We start from the raw sequence: 16,318 nt of genomic DNA on the forward strand, positions 1-16,318 counted from the left end.
CCATGTTAGCTTCCACATGCTCATACTCACAACATGGGTGTCTCTTTTTGTGTCGTATATATGTCACTACTATACAATATAAATGCACACGAGGCCCATACTTGAGAAAAGGTCACTCTGTGACCAGTTACCTTTATTACCAAGACCTCAAGTGATGAAGGTGGATGGAGCTTCCCCTTTTATACCTGAAAGTCCAGGTTAGGAGTGTCTCCCACAAGTTCAACCCCTTGTGGTCAATGTTCTCAAGGTGTACAACCAAGGTCAGCTTATACATGGGTTACAATGATAGTTGGATACATGACATCACCTCCCCCCAAAAGTCTTATTGGGATCATAGGTTAAGTCTCTCTGGTGGTTTACGCTTCCCTGTAGAGCGCCTGAATTGGGGCTCCGGTTGTTGGGCGCTGGCCTGAATGTCTGCTGTTTGCGGTGCCTCAGGCCTGTCCGGACTGCCCACAGTGACTGGGCTCTCCTCCACGTGGTTCCGGTGTTCGGTCACCTGTGGTGGAGTAAACTCTACGTCGTGTTCTTTCTCTGCTTCTTCGATGGGGTTGCTGAACCTCCTTTTTGTTTGATCCACGTGTTTGCGTCAGATTTGTCCATTGGTAAGTTTTAACTACCAAAACTCTATTCCCCTCTTTGGCAATCACAGTGCCTGCAAGCCATTTAGGCCCTGCAGCGTAATTAAGGACAAAAACAGGGTCATTGACATCAATACATCGCGCCCTCGCATTCATGTCATGGTAGTCACATTGTGACTGATGCCTGCTCTCAACAATTTCTTTCATAGGGTGTATAAGAGATAACCTGGTTTTGAGCGTCCTTTTCATTAGCAGCTCTGTGGGTGGAACCCCTGTGAGCGAATGTGGTCGGGATCTATTGGCCAACAGGAGGCGTGATAAGCGGCTTTGTAGGGAACCCCCTTGGATTCTGAGCAACCCCTGTTTGATTATCTGCACTGCTCGTTCCGCCTGGCCGTTTGAGGCCGGCTTGAACGGTGCCGTTCTGACATGGTTGATTCCATTGCCTGCCATGAAGTCCTATAATTCAGTGCTTGTGAAGCACAGGCCATTGTCGCTGACCAAAACATCCAGTAGACCATGGGCGGCGAACATTACCCGTAGACTTTCTACCGTGGCAGAGGATGTGCTTGAATTTAAAATGGCACACTCAATCCATTTGGAGTAGGCGTCTACTACAACCAAAAACATTTTTCCCATGAAAGGACCTGCGTAGTCCACATGGATGCGTGACCATGGCTTGGCGGGCCAGGACCAGGGGCTAAGGAGGGCTTCCCTGGGTGCGTTGCCAAGCTGAGCACACGTGTTGCACCTGCGAACACAAAGTTCCAGATCTGCATCTATCCCTGGCCACCAAACGTGTGACCTGGCAATTGCCTTCATCATGACAATGCCCGGGTGCTCATTGTGAAGTTCTCTGATAAACACCTCACTGCCCCTCTGGGGCATGACTACTCGGTTTCCCCACAGTAGGCAATCGGCCTGAATTGAGAGTTCATCCGTGCGCCTATGAAACGGTTTAAATTCCTTAGGGCATGCCCCATACGTGGCTGCCCAGTCCCCATCTCTTAACTAAAGACAGTAGTGGGTCTTTATTTGTCCAGACTTTAATCTGGTGAGCCTTCGCTTTCGAAAGCTTCAACAGCCATGACCATCTCAGCATCATGCTCAGTTGCCTCCTCAGTGGTGGCTAGTGGGAGCCTGCTGAGTGCATCGGCGCAGTTTTCAGTGCCCGGTCTGTGCCGAATTGTGTAGTCATAAGCGGCTAAGGTAAGTGCCCACCTCTGTATGCGGGCTGATGCATTCGCATTTATGGCCTTGTTGTTGGCCAAAAGGGACGTTAGGGGTTTGTGATCTGTCTCCAGCTCAAATTTCCTGCCAAACAGATACTGGGCATTTTTTTTTAACTATATATACACATGCTACCGCTTCCTTTTCTACCATCCCGTAGCCCCTTTCTGCCTGGGACAGACTTCTGGAGGCATAAGCTACCGGCTGTAACTGACCATTGGCATTCACATACTGCAACACACACCTGACCCCATTGGATTACGCATCGCACGTTAAAACAAGTTTCTTACACGGGTCATATAAGATTAACAGTTTGTTAGAGCACAACAAGCTGCGTGCTCTATCAAAAGCCCTTTCCTGGCTGTCCCCCTAGACCCAATCGCGACCTGTAGCGGCTCTAACAGCGTGCTCAATTTGGGAAGAAAGTTACCAAAATAGTTCAGGAGCCCCAGGAACGAACGCAGCTCCGTCGTGTTACGGGGTCTGGGTGCTCTCTGGATCGCTTCCGTTTTGGACGCAGTGGGTCTGATCCCGTCTGCTGCTACCCTCCTCCCCAGAAATTCTACCTCTGGAGCTAAGAAGACGCACTTCGCCTTTTTCACTCGCAGCCCTACCCGGTCCAGTCTGCGTAGCACCTCCTCCAGGTTGTGGAGGTGTTCTTCAGTATGAGGATGTCGTCTTGAAAAACCACCGTCCTTGGAATCGACTTGAGGAGGTTTTCCATATTTCGCTGAAAGATCGCGGCAGCCGAACGAATCCCGAATGGACATCTGTTATATCAAACAACCCCTTGTGTGTCGTGATGGTGGACAGCTTCTTCGACTCACTCGCCAGCTCCTGGGTTATGTAAGCTGAGGTCAGGCCCAATTTTGAAAAAAGTTTGCCACCGGATATCGTCGCAAAGAGGTCCTCTGCTCTCGGTGGCGGGTACTGGTCTTGGAGTGACACCCGATTGATGGTGGCCTTGTAATCGCCACATATCCTGACCGACCCATCTGCCTGGAGCACCAGCACGATCGGGCTCGCCCAGTCACTGAATTCGACTGGCGAGATGATGCCTTCCCTCAGCAGGCGGTCCAATTCGCATTCTACCTTTTCCCGTATCACATACGGCACCACTCTGGCCTTGTGGTATACTGGCCTGGCGTCCGGGTTTATGTGAATCACTATCTTGGCCCCCATGAAAGTGCCAATGCCGGGTTGAAATAATGAGTCAAATTTGTCCAGGACCTGTGAGCATGATACTCGCTCCACAGAAGAAATTGCATTGACATCGTCCCATTTCCAGTTCATGACAGCAAGCCAACTCCTCCCCAGTAGTGCGGGACTGTCCCCCGGGAGAATCCAGAGTGGCAACCTGTTCTCTGAATCTTTGTGGGTCACAACTACCGTGGTGCTATCTGACACTGGATATGTCCGTAGCTGTGCATCAATTGGCAATAATCTTGGCCTCCTGGCCTTGGACACCCACAACCTTTTGAACTGTTTGGTACTCATCAGGGACAAGCTGGCCCCCGTGTCTAGCTCCATTAATACTGGGATGCCATTGAGGAGCACTTTCATCATTATCGGTGACGTCCTGGTATATGAACTGTATATGTGCTCCACATGAACTCGCTGAACTTCAGCTTCCAGCGATTTCCCCCAGTATTCATTTGGCCTCGTAAGGCTTACATCGGGCCCGTCCTCCTCGTACATCAACCTGGCTGCAAGCTTCCTGCACATACGCGCCAAGTGACCGCTGACGTTGCAGTTTCTGTAGGTATATTGCTGATACCTGCAAGCTCTGGCTGGGTGTTTGCCTCCACACCTCCGGCATGAGCTGGAGGCCCCATTGGAAACAAAAGGTGCATTACCAGTCGATCTTCTCTGACTGTCTCTGTAACTGTCCTTAAGCACACCATTAACAGGTGTTGATGGCTCCATTGCTCTCCGCATTGTCCATTGCGATAGCATGAATCGCCGTTCAACTAGCCATTGTCTCTGTTGAATTCCCTCTTTGGATTCGACTACATGCTAGGGCATGTCCGCTTGCCCTTGTCTGCCTAGAGAACTGTGTGCCGCGTTAACAATGTTGACTCCCTGGTTGTTTGCCGCATTTGAGCCAAGATTTTTGTCATACATCATTCTGGTCTCTTTCTCCCCTGAGATAAATGTCTGGGCTATCAGAACCGCCGCTTCCAAGGTCAAGTCTTTGGTTTCAATCAGTTTCCTGAAAACCCCAGCGTGCCTGATGCCCTCAATAAAAAAGTCTCACAGCACATTCGGTCTGCATGCATCTGGGAACTTACATAGGCTCGCCAGTCGCCGGAGGTCTGCCACGAAGTCAGGAACGCTTTGCCCTTCTCGCCGCCGGTGCGTGTAAAACCGGTGTCTCACCATGTGCATGCTGCTCGCCGGCTTAAGGTGTTCCCCGATCAACTTACTGAGATCTTCGAATGTCTTGTCCGCTGGCTTCTCTGGCACCCGAAGGTCCTTCATCAGGGAATACGTTCTGGATCCACAAACCGTCAGGAGATGAGCCCTGCATTTGTCGGCCGAATCCTATCCCAACCATTCCTTAGTGACAAAACTTTGCTGTAGTCTCTCAATAAAGTCGTCCCAATCATCACCAACACAGTACCTCTCTTCTATGCTGCTAGTGGCCATGCTCACGTGGTTTAAATCCCAGTTTCTCGTCGCCAATGATATGTCCTTACTATAGTATAAATGCACACGAGGCCCTTGCTTGAGAGAAGGTCGCTCTGTGACCAGTTACCTTTATTACCAAGACCTCATGTGAAGGTAGGTGGAGCTTCCCCTTTTATACCTGAAAGTCCAGGTTAGGAGTGTCTCCCACAATTTCACCCCCTTGTGGTCAATGTTCTCAAGGTATACAACTTAGGTTAGCTTATACATGGGTTACAATGATAGTTGAATACATGATAGTATAATACACCCTGCAATTTGATACAGTTCCCTATGGATCGCAATGTCGGTATTGGATGCTGTCGGTTTTTCTCTCCCTTCCGTGATGTCAGTCCTGTTCTACCGGTGATGTATCTGGCCAGTCTGCCTGTGCCTAAAGGGACGACACAAATAATGTTTTAAAACAAAATATTTGAGGGAAACTCTCAAGTCGTGCAGCTCCACACTTTTTGAGACCCAGCCTTCACACAATTTCCAGAATTGGTCAACACAACTTGTATTTATATAGCACCTTTAATGTAGTAAAACGTCCCAAGGCGCTTCACAGGTGTGTTATAAGACAAAAAATTAAATAAATAAATTTGACACCGAGCCACATAAGAAATTATGGCAGATAACCAAAAGCTTGGTCAAAGCGATAGGTTTTAATAAGCGTCTTAAAAGGAGGAGAGAGTGAGAGAGAGGCGGAGAGGTTTAGGCAGGGAGTTCCAGAGTTTCGGGCCAGGCAGCTGAAGGCACGGCCACCAATGGTTGAGCGATTATAATTAGGGATGTTGAAGAGGGAAGACTTTGAGGAGCGCAAATATCCCGGGGCGGGGGGGCTGAAGGAGATTACAGAGATAGGCGGGGGCGAGGCTGTGGAGGGGTTCGGAAACAAGGATTTGAATTTTGAAATCGAGGCGTTGCTTAACCGGGAGCCAAAGTAGGTCAGCGAACACAGGGTGATGGGTGAATGGGACTTGGTGCAAGTTAGGACACGGGCAGCCGAGTTTTGGATGACCTCAAGTTTACGTAGGGTAGAATGTGGGAGGCCAGCCAGGAGTGCGCTGGAGTAGTCTAGAGGTAACAAAGGCATGGATGAGGGTCATTTTTACATTCTGCAGTGAAATTAACAGGTCCTTCGAACCAAATACAATTCCAGCCCGTTGGAGTAGCTCTGATGGGGCAGTACACAACATCTGTCTCTGGGACTCATTGATGGAATATGAATCCTTTAAGCACCAAAGTATATTAGAAACATATTTAATATTGCAGCATTTATTTGATGCATCCAATTTAAAATAGTGCTGCTGACAATTTTACAACACTGTTATACCCAGCAGCTCTACAGCTAATGCGCACAAGGTGTAAAATCCTTGCTCCATTTGAGTAAGGGTTTTGCACACAAGCATTTACGTGCATTAATACAAGTATTGTAAGTTATTCAAATTACAAGTGTTAACACGCCAAGAATATAAAATGTAACAGTCATTGCCTGCAGAGGTCTTCCTCAGTAACTAGCAGTGGCGTGTTAAATCAAGGATTGTCACCATGAGCACAATAGTACTTAAAGTGGAATAAAAAGATAAAATTATAGAAATACTCAGGTGGTCAGGCAGCACGGGTGGACAGAGAAACAGAGTTAATGTTTGAGATCCACGACCTTACATCAGAACTGAAGGCTGATTTTAACCCCACTCGCTCAGCAGAAACCTGGCGGGTGGGCAGTTAAAATCCGCCCTGGCTCTTTACCTGTCTGAAAGCCACCACAATCGTAACATCTGCAATTTTAACCTGCTCTCCTGAGCAGGCAGCAAGGACACACGCCGGGAGCCAACAGGGTCCTTAGTTACATGTGCACATTGTGGCCCAGTGACATCATTGAGACCCGAAACTAACTTACATCAGGCCTGAGCAGGGAATCCAGCTGGAGTTAAAATTGGGGGCCAACTCGGTTTCTCTCCCCACAAATACTGCCTGACCTGCTGAGTGTTTCCAGCAATTTCTGCTTTTATTTCAGATTTCCAGCACAGTATTTTGCCTTTGATTTTAGTACTTAAAGTGGATTAGGCCGTAATGTAGTTGCAGTGCAAGCCGTCGGACAAGATATATCATAGGAGGTCCCTCGAATCGAGGATGACGTGCTTCCACGCCAAAAAGGGACGAGTTCACGGGTGTTTCAATGAAGGACCTATTATTCCAGGTCCTGAACTACATGTCAAAGGGTGGAAGATGCCTGTGCGTGGATTTTTTTTTTTAAAACGTGGGGTGGCCGTTGCACACCAGCCACCACACGGGTTTGACAGAGCTAGGTCGTGGTCCAGTGGCAAGGATTAACCAAGACGACTGGGGATATAAGCTACCAATGGCTAGCAAACCTACCCCATGCACAATTCCCATGGGACAAGGCAGCTGCAACCCTTTAGTTAGTAGCTTACTTGGAAATATATTAGCGTTTCTGACACCTATGTCACCCACAGTGTTCTGGTCATTTAAAACAGGTTAGAACCAAAAGAAAGTAATCGGTTCAATTAAGTAATTGAAAAACATTAACAACTTTTATTTATATAGCGCCTTTAATGTAGTAAAATGTTCCAAGGCGCTTCACAGCAGTGTTACAAGACAAAGCAGATAAATTTGACACCGAGCCACACAAGAAGAAATTACAGCAGATGACCAAAAGCTTGGTTAAAGAGGTAGGTTTTAAGGAGCGTCTTAAAGGAGGAAAGAGAGGCAGAGAGGTTTAGGGAGGGAGTTCCAGAGCTTAGGGCCCAAGCAGCTGAAGGAACGGCTACCGATGGTGGAGCAGTTATAATCAGGGATGCTCGAGGGCAGAATTAGAGGAGCGCAGACATCTCGTGGGGTTGTGAGGCTGAAAGAGATTAGGGAGAAATTAATGACAGAAAATGTTGACAAAATAAATTTTACATCATATCTAGAGACAATGTAAGATTATTAACTATTACTGCTAGCTGCAAGTACTATTTATTCATTACCAAGGTGAAAAACTACTCTTAGTTTCTTCAGTTTTAACCTGACTCTAATTTAACCATTTAACTACAGTCCCTTGCTAACCACTTGAGCCTAGGTGCAATTTGTGTTGGGTGGAGCCGAGACCAATTTTATTCCCACAGAACTGGAATCAGCCTTTTTCTTTGTTTGGTTGTTAAGCTCCTGAAGCTTCCGGTTCTGCTCAGTGTGTCACTGTAATAACTTGGATAAAGTCAACGGGAGCTTGAAAACATTGGAGTGTTGCACTCACTGGTTATTACAAAGAACACACTGGCTGAGTGGCCACCCACCAGTAACCTATGTCCAAAGGTACACGTGTGTCTCGAAAGGGGAAATTTTAAGCCGTCCTAAATGAACAATCCAATATTTAAACTTACTGTAAAGGTTCAATTATGTCTTTGCATATTTTTATTAAATAATGTTTTGGTTTTATTTTTGAGTGCTTGTTGCCTTGTGATGTGTATGGCTCAACAACAACTGGCTTTAACTATTTCAATAAGAACATAAGAAATAGAAGCAGGAATAGGCCATATGGCCCCTCGAGCCTGCTCCGCCATTTAATACGATCATGGACTTAGGTCCACTTCCCTGCCCACTCCCCATAACCCTTTATTCCCTTATCGGTCAAGAAACTGTCTATCTCTGTCTTAAATTTATTCAATGTCCCAGCTTCCACAGCTCTCTGAGGCAGCGAATTCCACAGATTTACAACCCTTTGAGAGAAAAAATTCCTCCTCATCTCTGTTTTAAATGGGCGGCCCCTTATTCTAAGATTATGCCCCCTAATTCTAGTCTCCCCTATTAGTGGAAACATCCTCTCTGCATCCACCTTGTCAAGCCCCCTCATAATCTTATACGTTTCGATAAGATCACCTCTCGTTCTTCTGAATTCCAATGAGTAGAGGCCCAACCTACTCAACATTTCCTCATAAGACAACCCCCTCATCCCTGGAATCAACCTAGTGAACCTTCTCTGAACTGCCTCCAAAGCAAGTATATCCTTTCGTAAATATGGAAACCAAAACTGTACACAGTATTCCAGGTGTGGCCTCACCAATACCCTGGATAACTGTAGCAAGACTTCCCTGCTTTTTTACTCCATCCCCTTTGCAATAAAGGCCAAGATTCCATTGGCCTTCCTGATCACTTGCTGTACCTGCATACTAACCGTTTGTGTTTCATGCTCAAGGACCCCCAGGTCCCGCTGTACTGCAGTTCTGTGCAATTTTTCTCCATTTAAATTGGCCTTCCTGATCACTTGCTGTTCTTGTTCTTCCATAGACAGTGAGTAGACAGTCAATTCTGCAAAAACAGTTTCTTCATCCCTGTTGCAAGTCTCGCTTACATTTATTGGCTCCACCCGTAGTTCCATTTCATCTGTTGGTAATTTTGGTTGAGTTATTTTCTTTGACCTCAAATGTCTCCTCCAATGCTAAAAAAGCTGCTCTTACATTCCAGGACAACTTTTCCATTCAACAGTTGTCAACTGTATAGAGCACAAATCCATCCAAGATTTGAATATTGTTCCCTAATGGCACTTCTGTCACGTCTTCGCCATAGGTTGCAAGGAAAAATTTGTCTGATTGACAATTCTCATCTCTTAGTCTCCAACCTGCCAAAGCTTTCTTGTCACTAATGGCAAATACTCCACTGAACTTTCCTTTCTTGTTCCTACTAAGCTTCAAAAATGCTGTTATACACCAGTTACCTTGTTCCTACATTGGAAAGGTGTTAAAAAAAATTTATACTGATTCTACTTGCAACTAATTTTCCCCAGGACCTCAAAATTTAAGACCTTACCCCCTTCAATCTTCAGGTTTCTAAAATATTTCCACTGCCTACTCCCTACCTGCTGATTTACCTCATTGGCTTTTCCACGCTTGCAACCTTAGTGCTAACTTTCACAATGAAAGAACAACTGTTGACAGAAAAAATAATATTCATATGGGAGAAATGTCTTCATAGGCAACTAATCCATTATTATAGTCTCAGGCTGTTCCCTACTCAATATTTAGAACATTGTTATTTAATATATGCCTTCTGGAATGTCTTATCATTTCTGCACTATTGGTAGGTTAATAGCAGAGTGGGCTAAAGGGAACAGACATTTTGTAATTTTTCCCTTTAATCATCGGATATAACTGGTTAATTTATTGCTGGTATGAGGAAACATTGTCATCCAGAGGGTGGTGGGAATCTGGAACTCACTACCTGAATGGGTGGTAGAGGCAGAAACCCTCATCACATTTAAAAGGTACTTGGATATGCACTTGAAGAGCCGTAACCTACTGGGCTACAGACCAAGTACTAGAAAATGGGACTAGGCTGGGTAGCTCTTTTTCGATCGGCACGGACACGATGGGCCGAATGGCCTCCTTCTGTGCTGTTATTTTTCTATGATTCTATATCTGCTGCTAGAATCACTAAAGAAACAGGTCCTTAAAATCGCCATGCTTCAAATTCTTTTTTTCCTGTTCCTTTGTTGCTGTATTTTTTTCTGTCCTATGGTCGACTTTCTGCAGGTTCCCAATAGTGTGTGTGTCAACTGTAACATCATTAAGTTCTACCCCAGCGAATGGCAAATTCTACACATAATCCTTTGCACTCATTCATGGGGTCACTAGCTGTCACAAGATGTGTGCAGGATCATTAGTTCTATGCAAACAGGGTAATTTTGCAAGGTTTCTAGCACAGCATAGCAACAGAGGTCTACATCTCCAGGGGATGGAATCAGTATAAAACTCCCCTCCAGCTGCAATGGTAAACCTTTTGTATACATAGAGCACCATGATCTGCAAATACCTATGTAGTGCCATGCAAGTTCTGTTGCGTAATGCACGTTGGAAACAAATGTAAATGCACCCTCACAGTGTACCGTGTGGTGACACATGTAATGTAACTTGATGAACGTACCACAATGTATCCTGGATTGTATGAATCGTACCTTGAAATGTAAAGTAAAGAAATGTATTGAACGGAACTGCAGTCAGCATCCAAATGTAATGTATGGAATTGCTGATCGCATCCAAATGTACTGAACTGCTTTCGAATGTATGGTGCAAATTTTTATATGAATAAAGTATATTTTGAAATTTAAAAAAATCTCCAGCACTGTAGCTTTGATTGCCTCGCCTTTACTCACTGCTGTTGATGCTCAGTAAAATGACCCCACTAATGTCTGCTTGATCAGCAATTGTAAAGCACACATTGAGACAAAGGAGTGAATGAGACACCAGTTATCAGTACAACTGTCTTGTTTACAATATTCAGGGTTATGTGGTAATTCTGTTCAATAAACTTCCCCTTTAAAAAAATGTAAGTTGCTTAATACAGAATTTAAAAAAACCCACGAGTGTTTTGAAATCTGCGGGGGAAGATTCCTTCTTCAAAAGGAAATTCGCAGAAAATAGCTCATAACTGCCATGCTCACCAGCCCAAATAGAAAAACAATGAATCTTTCTTCGCCCCACCTGCCTCCAGTGTGATAGCTTAGACTTATGCAATGAATACAAAATAATACTGTTTGCTGCAAAGCTCCATAATCTCCACAAGCTGCCCAATTCGTTTTTGCAAAGTAGGCATCCAATAACACACTTAAAGCTTGCAAAACGCCCTGTGAAATATCTTCCATGGACATTTTTGCAAGTGATTTCCCATCTCGCCAACTCAGATCCTCACCCTTTTGCAATAAGACACTTAGGTAAACATTGTAGGAATTCATTTTCTGTCGCTCAACAAGTAGAAAGGCATGCAAATCCCATAATCACAAAGGAATTTTACTGGGTTTTATTTTAATACACCTCTGGGATTTGATGAACTGGTTTCCAATTTTGATAAACTCCACAACCAAAGATTTGGCAGCACAGGATTTTACTAAATTTCTACACACAATTGGGACTATTAAAGCAATGAAGGCAATTAGCTCCTTCACGCCAATGTTGACTCTAAGCTGTTCATTTAGTCCCACCTCATGACCTTTCCCCATACCCAATTATTTTTGTTCAAATATTAACACTTTCTTTTCAAAAGCTGCTACGGATTCTGCATCTACTTGTTTACATAAGAACATAAGAAATAGGAGGAGTACGCCTTTTAGCCCCTCGAGTCTGCTCCGTCATTCAATATGATCATGGCTGGTTTCTGGTAGGACATTCTTACCAACCCTCTGAGTGAAACAATTTCCCTAACCTATCCGTTGCTTTGTTTGGCGATGATCTTCGGCCTTTTAGTTGCCTACCCGTTAACCAGTTGAAGTAGCTTTTCCCCTATTTACCGCTTCAAAATATCTGTTTTAAGCACCTTTATTTGATCTCTTATTCCAGTGAAAAGAACCCCATTTTCTCTAGCCTCTCCCCATAACTAAATCCCTGGTATTATGTTAGTAAAGGCAGCAACTCAGCTCAGTTGGTAGCATCCAAGTCAGAAGATTGTGTGTTCAAGCGCCACTCCAGAGACTGGAGCACCTAACTTTGACACTGCAGTGCAGTACTGAGAGTGTAGCGATGCCATCTTTCAGATGAAACGCAAAACCTACTCGTTCAGGTAAAAGATCCCATGGAACTATTCATAAAAGAGCAGGCAATCCTCCCGGTCCTGGCCAACATTCCTCCCTCAAACACCACCAAAAGTAGCTTAGCTAGTCATTCATTTTAGTTGTTGTTTGGGAAATATTGCTGTGCGCAAATTGGCTGCTGCATTTGCCGACATAAATAAACAACACTTCAAAAAGTAGTTATTGGCTGTGAAGTGGCATGTCCCGAGGATGTGATAAAGTACTATATAACTGCAAGATCCTTCTTTACAACGAGAAGAGATTCCTAAATTATATAGTCACGGGTTCTTTTTGCACACATTTACAATTCCACTAGAAATACTGACCAGGGGGAATCTCATGACACAGAAGTGATCAGACCAATTATTCCACTCAATATTATGTTTTCGTTTTTTTTTAAAAAGTGCTCACATATTTACTTAGGCTGTACTTTGAATTTCAGAGTAGGAGAAACGCAGTCAATTCATGTAATTTCCCAATCGCTTTCCCTCGATCAAATTGTGTCCTCGACATTTCTGTCTCTCTCTGTTCAGATCTCTGTTCAGAACTTAAATGTTAAAAGTATTGGCATACTTCTGGATCAATTCTTGGGTAAAATCATGACTTGCCGTAATGCAGTGGTTTTTCAAGACTAGTTCACATCCTGTTCATGCGGCTAGTCAAATTTCCACTTGCAAATTGAACGTAATAATATTAAATTCAAATAAGCAATAGTGAATCAGAATATTAATACTTACATTTATATAGCGCCTTTCATGACCACTAGACAATGAAGTACCTTTGGAGTGTAGTCACTGTTGCAATGTGGGAAACGCGGCAGACAATTTTGCACACATCAAGCTCCCACAAACAGCAATGTGATAATGACCAGATAATCTGTTTTTGTTATGTTGATTGAGAGATAAATATTGGCCAGGACACCAGTGATAACTCCCCTGCTCCTCTTCAAAATAGTGCCATGGGATCTTTTACGTCCACCTGAGAGCGGACGGGCCTCGGTTTAACGTCTCACCCGAAAGACAGCACCTCCGACAGTGCAGCACTCCCTCAGCACTGCACTGGAGGGTCAGCCTAAATTTGTGTTCAAGTCTCTGAAGTGGGACTTGAACCCGCAACCTTCTGACTCGGGCGAGTGTGCTATCCACTGAGCCACAGCTGACACTATGGAGGCATATATTTAGTTGTGGCCCCGACCTGCGAGAGACCGTCAGCGGCAGGTTGGGGCCATAAAAGGAGCGTCGAATGGCGGCCATGGAGCAGCATGGCAGCGTACCACTGCAAGGTACAGCTCGAGCTGGTGCAGGAGGGCGACAGCAGCGAAGAGGGACATCATCAAGGTCCAGGTCAGTGATTGGAGCGTGGGCAGATACAGCAGGAGCGGCGAGATCAGGGCAAAGGAGCGGCGAGATTGTAGAGCGACGTGATCGGGGGCCCAGGAGGGGCGTGAGTTTGGGGCCTAGAAGAGGCGAGGGCACAGGGGCAGCACGGGCCCAGCCCACACTGCGATATGTGTGCGCAGTAGGTCCGTGCAGCAGAGCAGGTCTCCAGTCGTCTTGGGTAATCCTTGCCACTGGACCAAGACCTGGCTCTGTCAAGCCTGTGTGGTGGCTGGTGTGCAACGGCCACCACACGTTAAAATAAATCCATGCACAGGCATCTTCCACCCTACACTATGTAGTTCAGGACCTGGAATATTAGATCCTTCATTGAAACATGTGTGAACTCATCCTTTTTTGGTGTGGAAGCGAGTCATCCACATTTCGAGGGACTGCCTATGATGATATATTAAGATATGGGGGAATTCCCACATACCCACCTACAAACATAATATGTGAAGACACTTATGAAGGACAATTTACTGAAATTAATGTACAGGGCAACCTCCCATCTTAAAGTACAAATCTCAAGAATTCTGGACAGTGAAAATGGAGAGCTTAGAGAGAATTTTAATGACAGGTTCTCAGAAAATAAGAACTTGTCTTTAATATAACGCGCAGAACAGATGCAAACATCTCCAGCTAACACTGATCATGTTAAAAGGGAACAGGTTATGCTTTCAGCGTCAATCAGCTACAGTATACTGCGCAATAAAAAAAATTCAACACTAATCTTGCAACTCAGTATTAAGGCCTTCAACCGTTGCGTATTAATATTGGATAGTAACAGAGATAAACACTGCAGCCAATTCCATGGGGCACCTTTCTTCAGGAGGGATACAAACTAAAACTGCAACAGCTGGAAATCCAAATTAAAGCACAAAATGCACAAGGCAGCATCTGGAAGTTAGGTTTAATATTTCAGGTGGGGCCCTTCATCAGAAGCCACGCGGTTAAGTAGGTGAGGTCAATCTTAAGGGGCGAGGGCATCATAGGCGATGTGCTAAGTGAATCACACACACTTCCCCACAAAGGAAGAGGAAGAATATTCCAGCGACCCCATGCACTCTCGGACTAACCCAAGAAGCTGCTCGCAGAGAATGGTTGGAAGAAGTTGGGAACGGGAACAGTTGGACTCATGATCCAAGGACGTGAGTTTAAACCTCACCATGGCAGCTGTGGAATTTAAATTCAGTTAATTAAATTATTAAGTCATCCTCGACTCCGAGGGACTGCCTATGATGAATCCAAGAGGCACTGGCAGAGCCTTGGGGACAGAAATAGCTTCAAGGCATTCTCTCCCACCATGCACAACATGTGCAGTCTACAGATATAAACACAGTAAGGGATCAGACATCAAAAACATGAGAATGGTTAAGACAGAAACGCATCGTCATTTCTGCATATTGGCCCATTTGACTTTTGTCTAATCAGATGCTTATGTTGACAGAACTTTGCTCGTATCGGTTTTCCACGAAAGCAATGCACAATGCTTTATGCTATATATACTGTGGAGTCGAGAAAGTTCCATGTTCAATTCCCAGTCTGCACTGAGCTAGCTAACAGCTAGTAGAGGTGCTACAATCCATCTGAGAGACATGGAGGGTAAAATCAACCAAGGTTCCAGCCCCTGATCATTATCCAGCTGGGACAAAAGTGCGTATCTGTGGACATCAGCCTCAGGCATCACATGATGCCCTCACGGCAACGAACTTGCCAATGCTCACGTGAAGAATAGGCTCTTTGCAGAGGAGAACATTGACAAAAATAAAATGGAATCTTTTATCGATGCTGTCCTGCACTATAGGTCTTTGGTCTTTCAATTAAAAACAAATATTTATACAAGCACTCGCTCAGGATAGTTTGGATTCTCCACCCCAACCACTCCCATCTCTCTTCCAAATACTTTCAAAGCACAATAGAACACCTATCCTGGTATTGGCATAGCTCATTATAGGAGTCAAGCTTCCTTTCGCCCCCTCCCGCCACCCCACCCCCCACGCCCCGCCCCAGTTCAGATTCTACCATTTCTGTGGCTGATTAAAATCTGGACAGAATATTCTAGGAAAGATCTTTGTTAAAATATCACTATTTGTGAATTTAAATCAATTGATATAGATTCCTTAGTTAAAATCAGTACCTTTAACTCTCCTCATCATTCTAGGTTATCTTTTACAGGTCTGTGCCAGAATTGGAGTCTTTGGTGAAGTATCTCACTGCTTGGATCTGAAGCGTGATGACGAGGGATTGCTGGCTATTAGGGCCCCTCTACACTGAAGTTAATGACGATCCACTTGCTCAATTAAAATCAAATCTCACTTCAACAATATACTGCCCTCCCAGAGGTGAAAGGTCCAAGTGGTTGGTTGGCTTCGGCCCGAGGGAGGGGGGGGGGTTTATAGATTTATTTGCTCCATGAGATTTTCCTTCTGCATCGGTCATATTTTTTCCACCTGACAATATTTTACATGTATTGTGGTTGATGATTCTAGTCTTCAAGGATCATTTCCCAATTATTTATACTCTATTTTTGGTTATCAATATTCCCACTTTATTTTTTAAACAAAGGTTTTCCAGGTCAAACACAACTCCAACTCAGGGTGGAGTAAATAAAGAAAAAGGCTTGCATTTATATAGTCTTCTACCACCTCAGAATGTCCCAAAACGCTACTAAACAGCCAATGAAGAACTTTTGAAGTGCGGACACTGTTGGAATGTGGCAGCCAATTCGAACACAGCAAACTCCCACAAACAGCAATGTGATAATGACCAGAAGCAATCTATTTTCAAGCTTCTGCAAATGCAGATGTGCCATTATGGATGAGACGAGTTTGGAGACAGCACAAGGAGCGATAGGAAAGAGGCTAGCAAACTTTGGTTCAGTGCTAGGGCAGGGGGAA

This window comes from Pristiophorus japonicus, chromosome 16 (genome assembly GCF_044704955.1).
Source record: "Pristiophorus japonicus isolate sPriJap1 chromosome 16, sPriJap1.hap1, whole genome shotgun sequence".
Classification (NCBI taxonomy): Eukaryota; Metazoa; Chordata; class Chondrichthyes; family Pristiophoridae; genus Pristiophorus; species Pristiophorus japonicus.